We start from the raw sequence: 14336 nt of genomic DNA, 5'->3' as shown, positions 1-14336 counted from the left end.
AGTGTGCATGTGAAGGCGCGGTGTCACGATCGCCCATCAGAGGAACCAAATCAGCATCACCTTCTTGGACAGGGACAAAAAGAAAAGCACAGATGGTAGACATTTGCTGAGTTCACACAATTCCTGCTCTTAAGTTCAAAACTCACCGTTTTGCGACTTTCAGCACGTAAGCGAGCTTGAAACAAAAAGCCTGATTTTAACTTCCACACCTGAAACAAGTCTTCTCCCCGATGAAACTAAAGCCGGAAACACAGCTGGAGCTTCACTAACAAAGATTTCATTGACTAGTCCTATCTTTACGTTTCTTTCACTGAAATCGCGCTCTATACTTTGTATAAACAAGTGTGTAGTGTGTTGCTTCTGAAAATCACAAAGTATTACGGAGAAAATTAAATCTTATTTATGTAATGAAGTCATTTCGAGCTTTGGGCTTTCAGAGCGTTGAGCGGAGCCTTGACCTGAATTTTAAAAATAAATCGGGGGCAAAAAAAACAGTCAGTAAACAAAAAATTAATATTTGCAAAATATCTTAATATTTATTTTACCTGGTTCATAGGACTTCTGCTCCTGGACTCCTGCGCACAGCATTTGCAAATCGGGACTTTACCGGCTGGCGGGTCTACCGGCTTCCGCCGGTGTGACGTTATTTTGAGCGGCGAAAAACAATATAATTTTATTTAATATTTTAAGATCACAATAATCTTCCAACTTAGAACTAAAAGTTAAAAAAAGGAATTAACACGAATGAAATATTCTTCAATTAAATATTTATGATATATTTTACCAAGCCACTCGGAGCCGCAGTGTAAAGATGGAAGAGCCGCATGGGTTGCCGACCCCTGGTCTAATGTGTCAACACACTCCTTGAGGTTTCATCGTCCCATCACTAAGCAGAATTATATCACAGAAAAATGGAGAATAAAAAAAAAAGCAAAACACAAGACCAAAAGCGCGCTCCAAACGCGTTGGATCTGAAAGACAAGACGAAATTGTGCTTCCCCTCACAAAAGCAATTCTCCCGTCAAGAGACGCGCAGCGCTCAGCTGGCTCTCCAGAGTTCTGCCGTCATCCGGAAGTTGCGTCACGGCCAGCGCCCTGGCAGGGACCAATAGCAGACCGCAACCAGTTAGCATTTACTAAACGCTCTCAGCTGCTTGGAATTACCAATCAAGTATCCATCTCCATAGGGGAAATTCCTTTTTCACAGCAGTGTAATAGTTACGTCAAAAAATTAAAAAAAGTATATATGTATATATATATATATATGTATATATATATATATGAGAGAGATGAGATGAGAACAACTTTATTTATCCTGAAGGAAATTGCTGTGCCAGAGTGTCAAGCAAAAACATAGATACATAGAACATGCATAGAATAGATAATAGTAGGGAGGAGGGAGAATAAGAAATACAATAAAATATAAATTGTCAAGGTTAAGGCTATCAAGTTTTTTAAGGTTTTAAAAAGTACAAAGATTTTAAGATTCCCTTTGGCAGAAGGAAGGGGAATTAAAAAGTCTGATAGCCTCAGGTAGGAAAGACCTCCTGTGGCGTTCAGTGGAGCTCCTTGGTGGTATCAATCTATGACTGAAAGAGCTCTGACAGGACGTCAGTGTCCATGCAGGGGGTGATGGATGTTGTCCATGATGCTGAGGAGCTTCTCTGACACCTGCACCACAGACTCCAGCTTCAAGACCCTTCTTGAAGATGGCGTTGGTGTTTACAGTCCAGTTTATTGTCCAAGTGGACACCCGGGTATTTGTAGGTGTCCACAATGTTCACTTCTGTACCCCTGATGGTGACCGGATTCAGGTGGATTCTCAGTGGCGGGCCGTGCATTTTACACTGAGGCCTTCAGTAGTGCTCCGAATCAATCCACCCCCCAATAATTAGTATATGGCTATAAAAAAAAACAAAACATCTAATGCAGTATAAAGAGGGGTGCATTGCAGATAGATAACTCATGTAGTGTTAAAATTCGCCCACGAGAGCATCACGTGACGACAAAGGGATGCCCAACTGTGTTCTCTTCCATTGACACCCCCAAAGCGTAATCGATGGCGAACCCCGCGGCTTTATCCGGGACGCGGCCCGGCACCCCAAGTGCCCAAATTCCATGAGTGTGTAAAACAAGTCCTTATTTGGAAATAAACTTGAGCGTTGAGGCGATGGTATAAAATGACGGAACCTCCTCACCTGCACATCCGCTGGACGTGTCTCAGAGGGTGTGCAGAGGGTGAACCATCCTCTCGGGGTGACATTCATTCTAGCCCGGGATATCTCCTAAGTGTATTTCCTGACTTTGAATAAACCATTCTTGCTTGATCAGTTCCTGAACACACCGGGACAACAAAAGTCCGGTCCCGTGGCCACACAAACGGATAGTAGCCACAATAAATACCTTTCTAGCAAACAGCTGCGAGACATGAAAAACGCCAATAATAACCTGATAAACCTGCAGTATTATTTAGGATCATTTGTAGACAAAATCCATCCTCTTTTCTATCTCAAACAGAGTTCAATTGCAGAACAGATTGTATTGTAGCTCTGTATTAGCTCTGGTATTGTATGAGGAAGTCTGGAGTGGCAGAGAAGTATGTTAGACTGGTGCAGGACATGCATGCTAGCTGTAAGACACTGGTACGGTGTGCTGTAGGGGTAACTGAGAAGTTCAAGGTGGAGGTGGGACTCCATCATGGGCTCAGCTCTGAGCCCCTTCTTGTTCGCAATGGTGATGACAGATGAGGTTAGACAGGAATCCCCATGGACCATGATGTTTGCGGATGACATTGTGATCTGTAGTGAGAGCAGACAACAGGTAGAGGAAAATCTAGAGAGGTGGAAGTATGCTCTGGAAAGGAGAGGAATGAAAGTTAGTCGCAGCAAGACAGAATATATGTGTGTGAATGAGAGGAACTCGGGAGGAACGGTGATGCTACAGGAAGTGGAGTTCAAGAAGCTGGAGGATTTCAGGTACTTAGGGTCAACAGTCCAGAGCAACGGAGAGCGTGAAAAAGAGGTGAAGAGACGGGTCCAAGCAGGTTGGAATGGGTGGAGAAAAGTGTCAGGGGTACTATGTGATAGAAGACTTTCAGCCAGAATAAAAGGATAGGTGTACAAGACAGTGGTGAGACCAGCGATGATGTTTGCACTAGAAACTGTTACAATGACCAAAAGACAGCAGGAGGAACTAGAGCTTGCAGAGATGAAGATGTTGAGGTTCTCTTTGGGAGTGACCAGGATGAGGAGGATCAGAAATGAGTCTATCAAAGGAACAGCACATGTTAGATGTTTTGGAGAGAAGATCGGAGAAGCCAGACTGAGATGGTTTGGTCATAAGAATAAGAATAAGAATAAGAACAACTTTATTAATCCCGAAGGAAATTGCAGTGCCAGAGTTACAGAATATAAAACAGTAATAAATAATAAAAGAAAGGCAGAATTAGAAATAAAAATAAACTATAAACTATAAAGTGTTTCAGTGAAACTATAAAGTGTCTTAGTTAGCAGTGATAAACCTATAAGTGTCTTAACATTATAATGTAGCAGTTATGAGATGAGATGAAATATTGCACAGTGTAGCTGTTATGAGATGAAATAATGCACAGTTCCGAATATTGCACAGAAATGAGATATTGCACATTTTTGTTTGTTTTTAAGTTAAAGATAGGTTGTTATGGTTGCCGGCGGCTGAATGGAGAGGAATTAAAAAGTCTGATCGCCTCGGGGAGGAAAGACCTCCTGTGGCGTTCAGTGGAGCTCCTCGGTGGTATCAGTCTACGGCTGAAAGAGCTCTTACAGGACGTCAGTGTGGCATGCAGGGGGTGATGGATGTTGTCCATGATGCTGAGGAGCTTCTTCAGCATCCTCCTCTCTGACACCTGCACCACAGACTCCAGCTCCACGCCCAGGACAGACCCAGCTCTCCTGATGAGCTTGTTGAGTCTGTTCGCATCAGCTGTCTTGAGCCTGCTGCCCCAGCACACAACAGCGTAGAAGATGACGCTGGACACCACCGAGTGGTAGAACATCTGCAGCATGGTCCTGCAGACGTTGAAAGATCTGAGCCTCCTGAGGAAGAACAGGCGGCTCTGACCCTTCTTGAAGCTGGCGTTGGTGTTGATAGTCCAGTCCAGTTTATTGTCCAAGTGGACACCCAGGTACTTATAACTGTCCACAATGTCCACCTCTGTACCCCTGATGGTGACTGGGGTCGGATGGGTCCTCTGTTTCCTGAAATCCACCACCAGCTCCTTTGTCTTTGTGACATTGAGCTGGAGGTGGTTCAGTCCACACCACTCCACAAACCTGTCCACCACGCTCCTGTACTCCTCCTCCTGGCCTCCGTTGATGCAGCCCACGATGGCAGAGTCATCTGAGAATTTCTGCAGGTGGCAGGACTGCGAGGAGAACCTGAAGTCTGAGGTGTAGAGCGTGAACAGGAAGGGAGACAGGACTGTCCCCTGTGGCGCCCCCGTGCTGCTCACAATGGTGTCCGACGTGATGTTCCCCAGCCTCACGTACTGCGGCCGGCCTGTGAGGTAGTTGTTGATCCAGGCCGCGAGTGGAGCATCTACCTGCATGTCCAGAAGCTTCCTGTTCAGCAGGGCAGGTCGAATGGTGTTAAAAGCACTGGAGAAGTCAAAGAACATGACTCTCACAGTGCTTCCTGCCTCCTCCAGGTGTGTGTAGATTCTGTGCAGCAGATAGATGATGGCGTCTTCCACTCCTATCCGGGGCTGGTATGCGAACTGCAGGGGGTCCAGCGAAGGTCCGACGACTGTGCGAAGGTGCCTCAGGACGAGCCTCTCCAGCGACTTCATGACGTGTGATGTCAGGGCCACTGGTCTGTAGTCGCTGTGTGTGCTGGGATGCTTCACCTTGGGCACTGGAACCAGACATGAGGTTTTCCACCGGTCGGGGACAACCATCTGGGTCAGGCTCAGGTTGAAGAGATGTGAGAAGATCCCACACAGCTGAGAGGCACATCCTTTCAGCACTCTGGGGCTAAGGCCGTCAGGGCCGGCGGCTTTCCTGGGACGAAGGCGGCTGAACTCTCTTCTCACCTCCTCAGCGGTGAAGGCAACAGGAGGGGGTGGAGAGAGTCCTATTGGGGGGCAGGAGGGCTGAGGTGTTAACGAGACGTCGTCCAGGGAAGCAGGAGAGGTGCGTGGGGGAGGGGGAAAGCTCCTTAGAGTGAGGGTGAGGGCACAGGGGAAGGAAAGTCCTGAGAGGAGCTGGGGGGAGGGTGGGCGGAGGCACCTTCATCAAATCTGTTAAAAAACAGGTTTAGTTTGTTTGCCTCCTGCAGGTCTCCTTCCATCATCACCTGGCTTGCTTGTTTTCCATGGCCAGTGATGGTTTTCAACCCACTCCACACCTCCCTCATGTTGTTCTGCTGGAGTTTGCTCTCCAGCTTCCTCCTGTAACTGTCCTTTCCCTCTGCGATCTTCTCCCTCAGCTCCGTCTGCACCTTCTTCAGTTCCTCTTTGTCTCCACTCCTGAATGCCGCCTTCTTCCTGTTCAGCGTGTCCTTAATGTCCTTAGTCACCCAGGGTTTGTTGTTTGAGAAACAACGCACAGTCTTGGTGGGGATGATGTTGTCCGTGCAGAAGTTAACATAGGCAGTTATACAGTCGGAGAGTTTCCTGACGTCGTCTCCCTGGTCTTCGCAGAGCACAACCCAGTCCGTCGTCTCGAAGCATCCCTGAAGAGTCAGTTCTGCCTCCTGTGACCACCTCCGGACAGTTCTGGTGATCACAGGTTGCCGCTGGACCTCAGGGACATAGCGAGGCTTCAAGTGGACCAGGTTGTGGTCTGACCTGCCCAGAGCAGGGAGAGCTGTACAGCTGTATGCGTCCTTGGCATTGGCGTACAGCAGGTCCAGAGTTTTATTGTCTCTTGTCTTGCAGTCCACAAACTGTTTGAAAGTGGGCAGAGATGATGACAGGGTGGCGTGGTTGAAATCCCCAGAGATGGCTATGAAGGCACTGGGGTGCCGGGTCTGGAGTCTCGCGACCGCGGAGCTGATGACGTCATTAGCCCGCGGTGCATCGGCCGACGGTGGGATGTAAACAGTGATCATGATTGCATGGGAAAACTCTCTGGGCAGATAGTATGGCCGGAGACTCACCGCCAACAGTTCGATGTCCGGGCAGCAAACACGCTCCTTCACCGTAACGTGTCCGGGGTTGCACCACTTGTTGTTTACAAACACAGCGACACCTCCTCCCTTCTTCTTGCCGCTGCCGGCACAACTCCGGTCCCCTCGCACCAACTGAAAGCCGGGTAAACTCACCACAGAGTCCGGTATGTTGTTGTTTAGCCAAGTCTCAGTGAAGGACAACACCGCGGCCTCACGAAACACACCGTCGCTCCGTGTGAGCGCTGTAAGCTCCTCCAACTTGTTGCCCAGCGATCTCACGTTTCCCATCACAATGGAGGGGAGATACGGTCTGTATCTCCTCTTCCTCACCCACCGTCTCCTCCCGGCCCTGCAGCCCCGGTATTTCCTCCGTAGCTCCTTAGGGATTTCGTGCCTCTCCCCCATCTCGCCGCTGTGTCGAAGCTCCATCAGCTGGTCCCGGGTGTAAACAATTGAGCCATTGCGCCATTGCGCCATGGCGCCGCTCCGCCAGGACCGGGATCCGGCTCGAAAAAAGTGCTCCAAACACCGCGAAAACAAGAAAGAGCGAATGGAACATCATCTAGTGCTGAGGCAAAAACCTTAACTAAATTGTCACTAAGGAGAAGAGTGGATAAAAATTAAAAAGAAAAGTAGAAGATTTACGAGAGAGACGCTCGGTGAGGAGCAACTCTGGCAGGCAGCCGCCCGAGGCAGCGCCGGAAGTCGGAACTCTTCCGGCGGGGCAGAGGAGGCAGATGGAGAATATATTGGTAGACGGAAGCTGGAATTGGAGTTGCTAGGCAAAAGGTCTCGAGGAAGACCAGAGAGAAATTTTATGGACGTAGTGAGAGAGGATATGAAGGTAGTTGGTGTGAGACAGGAGGATCCAGAGAATCGGGTTAGATGGAGAAAGTTGACTCGCTGTGGCGACCCCTGCCGGGAAAAAGCCGAAAGAAAGAGAAGAAGCTGGCCTTTGACATTTTTGTCAAATTTTTTATGAATATACCAATTTTGACATTTATTTTACTTTTTCAAATATTTTTCACTTTGTCAACAATTTTTTGGAAAGGAAAGTGAAAATCATAAAGTATTGTCCACCATAAAAATGGTTGTCAAAGTAAAAAATATTTGGAAAAGTGAAAAGTTAGTAAAGTTTCACGGTACGTGTATTCACGAAAATTTTAACCAAAAATGTCTAAGTTAACTAATATCGGAAAAAATATGAAAATCATGAAGTATTGAAGAAATGGTTGACAAAGTGAAAAGTTGGTAAAATGTCACAGTACATGTGTTCATGGCAATTTTGACAAAAAATGTCTGAGGTCACTAACGTTCAAAAAATGTGAAAATCATCAAATATTGAAAAAATGATTGACAAAGTGAAAAATATTAGGAAAAATGAAAAGTTTGTAAAATGTCAAAGTATATGTATTAATGAAAATTTTGACCAAAAATGTCAAAGGTCACTAAGGTTCTAAAAAATGTGAAAATCATATAGTATTGAAAAAATGGTTGTCAAAGTAAAAAATATTTGGAAAAGTGAATATTAACTAATATCGGAAAAAATATGAAAATCATAAAGTATTGAAAAAATGATTGACAAAGTGAAAAATATTAGAAAAAAAGAAAAGTTTGTAAAATGTCACAGTACATGTATTTATGAAAATTTTGACCAAAAATGTCTTAGGTCACTAACGTTCAAAAAAATGTGAAAATCATAAAGTATGGAAAAAATGATTGACAAAGTGAAAAATATTAGGAAAAATGAAACGTTTGTAAAATGTCAAAGTATATGTATTAATGAAAATTTTGACCAAAAATGTCAAAGGTCACTAAGGTTCAAAAAAATGTGAAAATCATCAAGTATTGAAAAAATGGTGGACAAAGTGAAAAATAATGGGAAAACTGAAAAGTTAGTAAAGTGTCACAGTACGTCTATTCACGAAAATTTTAATCAAAAATGTCTAAGTTAACTAATATCGGAAAAATTATGAAAATCATAAAGTATTAAAAAAATGGTTGACAAAGTGAAAAATATTAGGAAAAGTGAAAAGTTAGTAAAATGTCACAGTATATGTATTAATGAAAATTTTGACCAAAAATGTCATAGGTCACTAAGTTCAAATACATGTGGAAAGCATATAGTATTGAAAAAATGGTTAAAAAAGTTACAAATATTAGGAAAAGTGTAAAGTTAGTAAAATGTCACAGTACATGTGTTCATGAAAATTTACACCAAAAATGTCTAAGGTCACTCACGTTCAAAGGAAAGTGAAAATCATGAAGTATTGAAAAAATGGTTGACAAAGTGAAAAATATTAGGAAAAGTGAAAAGTTAGTAAAATGTCACAGTACATGTATTTATGAAAATTTTGACCAAAAATGTCGAAGGTCACTAACGTTGAAAAAAATGTGAAAATCATCAAGTATTGAAAAAATGATTGACAAAGTGAAATATATTAGGAAAAATGAAAAGTTTGTAAAATGTCAAAGTATACGTATTAATGACAATTTTGACCAAAAATGTCAAAGGTCACTAACGTTCAAAAAAATGTGAAAATCATCAAGTATTGAAAAAATGGTGGACAAAGTGAAAAATATTTGGAAAAGTGAAAAGTTAGTAAAGTGTCACAGTACGTCTATTCACGAAAATTTTAACCAAAAATATCTAAGTTAACTAATATTGGAAAAAATATGAAAATCATAAAATATTTTAAAAAATGGTTGACAAAGTGAAAAATATTAGGAAAAATTGAAAAGTTAGTAAAGTTTCACGATACGTGTATTCACGAAAATTTTAACCAAAAATGTCCAAGTTAACTGACATCGGAAAAAATATGAAAATCATCAAGTATTGAAAAAATGATTGATAAAGCGAAAAATATTAGGAAAAGTGAAAAGTTTGTAAAATGTCAAAGTATACGTATTTATGAAAATTTTGACCAAAAATGACGAAGGTCACTAACGTTCAAAAAAATGTGAAAATCATTTAGTATTGAAAAAATGGTTGACAAAGTGAAAAATATTAGGAAAAGTGAAAAGTTAGTAAAATGTCAGAGTACATTCGTTCATGAAATTTTGACCAAAAATGTCTAAGGTCACTAACGTTCAAAAAAACTGTGAAAATCATCAACTATTGAAAAAATGATTGACAAAGTGAAAAATATTAGAAAAAGTGAAAAGTTTGTAAAATGTCACAGTACACGTATTTATGAAAATTTTGACCAAAAATGTCAAAGGTCAGTGAAGTTCAAAAAAATGTGAAAATCATCAAGTATTGAAAAAATGGTTGAAAAAGTGTAAAATATCAAGAAAAGTGAAAAGTTTGTAAAATGTCACAGTACATGTATTTATGAAAATTTTGACCAAAAATGTTTAGGGTCACTAACGTTCAAAAAAATGTGAAAATCATCAAGTATTGAAAAAATTATTGAGAAAGCGAAAAATATTAGGAAAAGTGAAAAGTTTGTAAAATGTCAAGGTACATGTATTAATGAAAATTTTGACCAAAAATGTCAAAGGTCACTAACGTTCAAAAAAATGTGAAAATCATAAAGTATTGAAAAAATGATTGACAAAGTGAAAAATATAAGGAAAAATGAAAAGTTTGTAAAATGTCATAGTATATGTATTAATGAAAATTTTGACCAAAAATGTCAAAGGTCAATAACGTTCAAAAAAATGTGAAAATCATCAAGTATTGAAAAAATATTGGACAAAGTGAAAAATATTTGGTAAAGTGAAAAGTTAGTAAAATGTCACAGTACGTCTATTCACGAAAATTTTAACCAAAAATGTCTAAGTTAACTAATATTCGAAAAAATATGAAAATCATAAAGTATTGAAAAAATAGTTGACAAAGTAAAAAATATTAGGAAAAGTGAAAAGTTAGTAAAATGTCACAGTACATGTATTTATGAAAATTTTGACCAAAAATGTCTAAGGTCACTAACGTTCAAAAAAATGTGAAAATCATCAAGTATTGAAAAAATGGTGGACAAAGTGAAAAATATTGGGAAAAGTGAAAAGTTAGAAAAGTGTCACAGTACGTCTATTCACGAAAATTTTAACAAAAAATGTCTAAGTAATAAAATATTGGAAAAAATGTGAAAATCTTAAAGTATTGAAAAAATGGTTGACAAAGTGAAAAATATTAGGAAAAGTGAAAAGTTAGTAAAATGTCACAGTACATTCGTTCATGAAATTTTGACAAAAAATGTCTAAGGTCACTTACGTTCAAAGGAAAGTGAAAATCATAAAGTATTGAAAAAATGATTGACAAAGTGAAAAATATTAGGAAAAATGAAAAGTTTGTAAAATGTCACAGTATATGTATTTATGATAATTTTGACCAAAAATGTCTAAGGTCACTAACGTTCAAAAAAACTGTGAAACTCATCAAATATTGAAAAAATGATTGATAAAGTGAAAAATATTAGAAAAAGTGAAAAGTTTGTAAAATGTCACAGTACACGTATTTATGAAAATTTTGACCAAAAATGTCAAAGGTCACTAAAGTTCAAAAAAATGTGAAAATCATCATGTAATGAAAAAATGATTGACAAAGTGATAAATATTAGGAAAAGTGAAAAGTTTGTAAAATGTCACAGTACATGTATTTTTGAAAATTTTGACCAAAAATGTCTAAGGTCACTAACGTTCAAAAAAATGAGAAAATCATCAAGTATTGAAAAAATGATTGACAAAGTGAAAAATATTAGAAAAAGTGAAAAGTTTGTAAAATGTCACAGTACACGTATTTATGAAAATTTTGACCAAAAATGTCAAAGGTCACTAAAGTTCAAAAAAATGTGAAAATCATAAAGTATTGAAAAAATGGTTGAAAAAGTGAAAAATATTAAGAAAAGTGAAAAGTTTGTAAAATGTCAAGGTACATGTATTAATGAAAATTTTGACCAAAAATGTCAAAGGTCACTAACGTTCAAAAAAAGGTGAAAATCATCAAGCATTGTAAAAATGATTGACAAAGTGAAAAATATTAGGAAAAATGAAAAGTTTGTAAAATGTCAAAGTATATGTATTAATGAAAATTTTGACCAAAAATGTCTAAGGTCACTAATGTTCAAAAAAATGTGAAAATCATCTAGTATTGAAAAAATGGTGGACAAAGTGAAATATATTGGGAAAAGTGAAAAGTTAGAAAAGTGTCACAGTACGTCTATTCACGAAAATTTTAACAAAAAATGTCTAAGTTAACAAATATTGGAAAAAATATGAAAATCTTAAAGTATTGAAAAAATGGTTGACAAAGTGAAAAATATTAGGAAAAGTGAAAAGTTAGTAAAATGTCACAGTACATTCGTTCATGAAATTTTGACCAAAAATGTCTAAGGTCACTTACGTTCAAAGGAGAGTGAAAATCATAAAGTATTGAAAAAATGATTGACAAAGTGAAAAATATTAGGAAAAGTGAAAAGTTTGTAAAATGTCAAAGTATATGTATTAATGTAAATTTTGACCAAAAATGTCTAAGGTCACTAATATCGGAAAAAATATGAAAATCATAAAGTATTGAAAAAATGGTTGACAAAGTGAAAAATATTAGAAAAAAAGAAAAGTTTGTAAAATGTCACAGTACATGTATTTATGAAAATTTTGACCAAAAATGTCTTAGGTCACTAACGTTCAAAAAAATGTGAAAATCATAAAGTATGGAAAAAATGATTGACAAAGTGAAAAATATTAGGAAAAATGAAACGTTTGTAAAATGTCAAAGTATATGTATTAATGAAAATTTTGACCAAAAATGTCAAAGGTCACTAAGGTTCAAAAAAATGTGAAAATCATCAAGTATTGAAAAAATGGTGGACAAAGTGAAAAATAATGGGAAAACTGAAAAGTTAGTAAAGTGTCACAGTACGTCTATTCACGAAAATTTTAATCAAAAATGTCTAAGTTAACTAATATCGGAAAAATTATGAAAATCATAAAGTATTAAAAAAATGGTTGACAAAGTGAAAAATATTAGGAAAAGTGAAAAGTTAGTAAAATGTCACAGTATATGTATTAATGAAAATTTTGACCAAAAATGTCATAGGTCACTAAGTTCAAATACATGTGGAAAGCATATAGTATTGAAAAAATGGTTAAAAAAGTTACAAATATTAGGAAAAGTGTAAAGTTAGTAAAATGTCACAGTACATGTGTTCATGAAAATTTACACCAAAAATGTCTAAGGTCACTCACGTTCAAAGGAAAGTGAAAATCATGAAGTATTGAAAAAATGGTTGACAAAGTGAAAAATATTAGGAAAAGTGAAAAGTTAGTAAAATGTCACAGTACATGTATTTATGAAAATTTTGACCAAAAATGTCGAAGGTCACTAACGTTGAAAAAAATGTGAAAATCATCAAGTATTGAAAAAATGATTGACAAAGTGAAATATATTAGGAAAAATGAAAAGTTTGTAAAATGTCAAAGTATACGTATTAATGACAATTTTGACCAAAAATGTCAAAGGTCACTAACGTTCAAAAAAATGTGAAAATCATCAAGTATTGAAAAAATGGTGGACAAAGTGAAAAATATTTGGAAAAGTGAAAAGTTAGTAAAGTGTCACAGTACGTCTATTCACGAAAATTTTAACCAAAAATATCTAAGTTAACTAATATTGGAAAAAATATGAAAATCATAAAATATTTTAAAAAATGGTTGACAAAGTGAAAAATATTAGGAAAAATTGAAAAGTTAGTAAAGTTTCACGATACGTGTATTCACGAAAATTTTAACCAAAAATGTCCAAGTTAACTGACATCGGAAAAAATATGAAAATCATCAAGTATTGAAAAAATGATTGATAAAGCGAAAAATATTAGGAAAAGTGAAAAGTTTGTAAAATGTCAAAGTATACGTATTTATGAAAATTTTGACCAAAAATGACGAAGGTCACTAACGTTCAAAAAAATGTGAAAATCATTTAGTATTGAAAAAATGGTTGACAAAGTGAAAAATATTAGGAAAAGTGAAAAGTTAGTAAAATGTCAGAGTACATTCGTTCATGAAATTTTGACCAAAAATGTCTAAGGTCACTAACGTTCAAAAAAACTGTGAAAATCATCAACTATTGAAAAAATGATTGACAAAGTGAAAAATATTAGAAAAAGTGAAAAGTTTGTAAAATGTCACAGTACACGTATTTATGAAAATTTTGACCAAAAATGTCAAAGGTCAGTGAAGTTCAAAAAAATGTGAAAATCATCAAGTATTGAAAAAATGGTTGAAAAAGTGTAAAATATCAAGAAAAGTGAAAAGTTTGTAAAATGTCACAGTACATGTATTTATGAAAATTTTGACCAAAAATGTTTAGGGTCACTAACGTTCAAAAAAATGTGAAAATCATCAAGTATTGAAAAAATTATTGAGAAAGCGAAAAATATTAGGAAAAGTGAAAAGTTTGTAAAATGTCAAGGTACATGTATTAATGAAAATTTTGACCAAAAATGTCAAAGGTCACTAACGTTCAAAAAAATGTGAAAATCATAAAGTATTGAAAAAATGATTGACAAAGTGAAAAATATAAGGAAAAATGAAAAGTTTGTAAAATGTCATAGTATATGTATTAATGAAAATTTTGACCAAAAATGTCAAAGGTCAATAACGTTCAAAAAAATGTGAAAATCATCAAGTATTGAAAAAATATTGGACAAAGTGAAAAATATTTGGTAAAGTGAAAAGTTAGTAAAATGTCACAGTACGTCTATTCACGAAAATTTTAACCAAAAATGTCTAAGTTAACTAATATTCGAAAAAATATGAAAATCATAAAGTATTGAAAAAATAGTTGACAAAGTAAAAAATATTAGGAAAAGTGAAAAGTTAGTAAAATGTCACAGTACATGTATTTATGAAAATTTTGACCAAAAATGTCTAAGGTCACTAACGTTCAAAAAAATGTGAAAATCATCAAGTATTGAAAAAATGGTGGACAAAGTGAAAAATATTGGGAAAAGTGAAAAGTTAGAAAAGTGTCACAGTACGTCTATTCACGAAAATTTTAACAAAAAATGTCTAAGTAATAAAATATTGGAAAAAATGTGAAAATCTTAAAGTATTGAAAAAATGGTTGACAAAGTGAAAAATATTAGGAAAAGTGAAAAGTTAGTAAAATGTCACAGTACATTCGTTCATGAAATTTTGACAAAAAATGTCTAAGGTCACTTACGTTCAAAGGAAAGTGAAAATCATAA

The sequence above is a fragment of the Fistularia commersonii genome, chromosome 18 (genome assembly GCF_037954325.1).
Source record: "Fistularia commersonii isolate RoL2024-O1a breed Wild chromosome 18, RoL_Fcom_v1.0, whole genome shotgun sequence".
Taxonomy (NCBI): Eukaryota; Metazoa; Chordata; class Actinopteri; order Syngnathiformes; family Fistulariidae; genus Fistularia; species Fistularia commersonii.
The sequence above is the reverse complement of the archived record's forward strand: the minus strand, read 5'-3'. Positions refer to the sequence as shown.